At 32.7% G+C, this 3884-nt stretch overlaps 1 long non-coding RNA gene across 1 annotated transcript; it reads left to right on the plus strand.

The window, feature by feature from the left end:
• The first annotated feature begins 2632 nt into the window (after positions 1–2632).
• LOC148302951 (uncharacterized) lies at positions 2633–3505 on the plus strand. The gene is made up of 2 exons (XR_015838558.1): positions 2633–2739; positions 2932–3505. It is a non-coding gene; the product is annotated as an uncharacterized LOC148302951 (long non-coding RNA).
• The last annotated feature ends 379 nt before the right edge of the window (positions 3506–3884 follow it).

Here is a 3884-nt window from a genome sequence, read left to right on the forward strand (position 1 = left end):
ACAGATTTCCGCTGGGTTATCATATGCTTCTACTAAAGGGTTGTCATATAGAATCCCGATGACCGTTCCTAAATTCGAAAATGTCGAGGACCGGAATGTTTCTGAAAAAAGAGTAGCGTGAATTAGGTATGCTATACGTCTCGTCGATTAGAATATTAGGAAATCTGAAAAATCGAGAAAAATAATAAAAACCTATTTTTTGTTGTCTTATTTGGGGATATTTGGTTGAAAATGTGACGTCAAGATCTAGAATAACTATCCTAGTGTGAAAAACGTGATGAAAAGTTTATTCCACATGTTTAATGACCCAATGTGGTTATATTGTATATCTCGACCATCTTAAGTTACAGTAAATTGTTTTGTATATTAAAAGCATTGTTAACTTTGTAGTATGGTAATATAACATTCTCCTTATCGTTCATCGTTCACTTTGTGTAATACCACTCAAAGGGTGATTTTACTTTTTTTATAATATAGTGGTAATACACAAAGTGAACGATGAATGATAAAGATTGTTACTGTAAATTGTGTAAACGAGTATGTTCTATTTCACATCTACTTGGTTTTTTTTTTAATATTTGTTACACTAATAAATTAATTTACTTAAATTTATTAAGATGTTTCATTTTTCATAAGATTGGCGGTTACATAAAAATATTTCATTAAAAATATAAATTTGACGGAAAAATAACAAAATAATTGTTGATAAGATTAATACTATGTACAAGGAATAAATATTTTTCACTTACACACACAGCTACTTTTGTTAAACAAAATGTATGTGTACCTATGTACATATAATTTTTGAATATCAAATCATTAACAGTTTTTCAGCTTTTCCTCAAAGCGTAGGTCGTGTCGGTTACGGCGTTTCCACTTATAATATACCGGAGAGAACGAATTTTACCTCAAAATCTCGAAATGAATTTCATAAAAATTAAGTGCTGAAAACTTCAGCATAGATACTCGTATCATGTTCTCGATATTTTACGTGGAATTTTTCGACTTTTATGAGCTTTAAAAAATTGTTTAAGATTTAATTTAATGCACACATTTTATTTATTTTAAATTCAGGAACTATGTAATTTACAAAAAACGTCATACTGCTTTATAAATTATATTTTGTAAGTTCAACTCTATATCTTCCTCATAAAAAAGTTTACTTTAATCTTAATTTATAATTTACAAGAGTGTTATCTTTATCGAAAATTACATCTAGCCATGTTATCCCTATTTTGCTTCAGGCCGTCTAGGGTAACAATTTGAAGTATCAATGTAAAAGTAACACTTACTCTTATGTAACCCAGACAGAAATTGAACATAGGACCTGAGACCTGGGACATTATAATGGTCGCTAAGTATATTAACACACATTACATTACATAAACTAACCATCACGCTGCTTTCTGTAAGGGTAGACGGAAGGAATTAATTACCAAACTACTTAGTCTTTGCAGACATAATATGTCTACATATTATGTACGTGCACATCTCCTCACACATCCACGGTGATTCTCCAAGTTTGTACACTTTCAAATATATGGAGTACTTGATCATACCTCGATTACTTCTTCCAGTCGCATTCGCACTCACACTTAATTCAGCCTATGACGGTCGTAAATGCCCCGTAAATGCCCAGACTTCCTTGTTCTTCTTCATCTGTGTTGAGATATTAAAAAAATAATCGTTCATTATTCTTTCGAGCTACAGGTGCAAACTATCTCAATACTCCTTTCTTTACTTTGTCGATAATGTTTTACATTATTTCTGTATTTCGAAGTTTTGGTGTGATTCAAGGTTTTTTTTTATTAAGAAATCGCATTTAGTCTGCATTTAATCTGATGTATTTTCAATTATATATAATATTACAAACACAAATAATTATTTACTTACAAATATTATAGTGGATTTTATATCTAACTTAATAAAAAACTATGCATAAAAATAAAACGACCTCCACAGTCACAAAAATATTTATGAGCTTTCTTACTTTGGGAATTGTTATTGTTTACATTGTACGTGCTATGATTTCTGCGGTACAATATAAAACATTGTGCTTATTGTAACTAAGTACACGTCTACAAAAGGAAATATTTGCCGTAGAGCTTGTTGGTAAGATGCAGCGAATTTTCTCACTTACGTTTATGGCGTTTTACGGTACAAAAGTTGTAAAATCCTCTGCAGTTGTTTGGCGGGCGGAGTAATAAACTGCTTCCCGCCTTTCCGTCATTGAGGTGGCTGTAAAGGCAGTTTGCTATTCTATGTTTTGTTCATAAACATTATTTGTTTAACAGGTAGACTGTAGGCGCTATTTGGCTTTGTCATAAGCGAGCGGAACGCTGGGGACATAAAAGTAAAAAAATATGCCTCGAGATACAAGTACCTACCTCATACTTGCCTATATAATGGGTATGACAGACATGTATGAGTAGGTACTATGGCTGAATGTCAATAAGATTGGCAATGTTTCCGTGAATGTTTCTCATTGACGTAACAAAGTGATAGTCAAAGAGGAGTATTGAGATTTGCATCTGATATTTGTCACGAAAAATAATCAGGCGCCATTGGCTCAACAGATTGACCGTTTCACAATCGTATTTATCTCTGGTATTCTTCGTGTTTTGTCTATGGCGGCAAAGCGGCTGGCTGTCAAATTGTACCTGTTTTGTCAAGATTAAAAATTGTTATTGGATTATACCGCGATATTTAAATCATTAATCGAAGAAAAAAATACTGCAGGTTGTGTTGACATACGAAAAGCAATTGGCGAGAAAAAATGATGTTGGAATTGACATTCCACGATCACGCTTCGTTGAAAATCACCAACTACGAAAACACATTGACAATATCATGTCAATGTTTTTTTAAACGCCTTTATTCTTGAGCAACCTCTGACGCCTGCAAAAATATTGATGATAGTTTTTTTTGCAGAAAAAGAAAAAGTATCGTGACGTTTATTGAATGCAGAATGGCGGCTGGTCGCTAAGCCTTTCTGCGCGAGGGCAGACCACTAATGGATCAGTAACTGTAGATAATTGGCCACACTTTTTGCCGCTCTTTGTCGGCAAACGTCTGAAGACAAACGCCAAACAAAGTAACACAAAAACAATGAAGGACGATTACTCAATAGAAGCCGACACAGGTGGACCGTGGGCCGATGTGGCACTGAAATAACATCCAAGATCACTAAACGATTATACACATTTGGGTTTGTTTTGGAAGAGATAAGACAAAAATTACTTAGTTGAAACAAACAAATGTCAATGGTTTTGTTTTTCTTTTTTTATTTCGTTCATAATACTGTAATAGTTTATCGAATTCAAACTGGTCCATTAAATAAACACTCGTATCAATTCGTCATCATTTTTTCTAATCAGTATTGAATCAGTTCCCTACTTAGCAACTATTCAAGCTGGTCAGAGATAGTCTGATGACGTAAGATAGTTTTAGAATTCAGATAATGATTATTGTTGTTGAAACAATAAAAAAAACTTAATTTTTCTCATTATTTCTTTTTATTTTTATATACATACTTATATATATTTTTTAATACTCATTTATTCCCGGATCTGACAAAGAACCATCTAGGCTCCTGACAGACCTCTTGCAAAGCAATTTTTTAATGAACTAAGTTGCGAAATTTATAGAAAATCTGAAACGAAATTGTATCCCGATTTTAAAATTTAAAAGATTCAATATCCCCGTGACTGCCAATCTAAATAAATACTAGGTTGTAAAACCACCACCAAATTTTCTAGAAGTGCCTCGGTGTAGGCAGTGAAGGGATTAGTAGTATCAGTTATCTATAATCTATTGATTAATGCATATGTTTTCCAATTGTGGTATGTATTCCTTCGAAATGCATTTAGTAAGAAACATGTGGC

This window comes from Brachycentrus maculatus, unplaced genomic scaffold, assembly GCF_059751285.1.
Source record: "Brachycentrus maculatus isolate JH-2025_06_01 unplaced genomic scaffold, ASM5975128v1 h1tg000396l, whole genome shotgun sequence".
Classification (NCBI taxonomy): domain Eukaryota; kingdom Metazoa; phylum Arthropoda; class Insecta; order Trichoptera; family Brachycentridae; genus Brachycentrus; species Brachycentrus maculatus.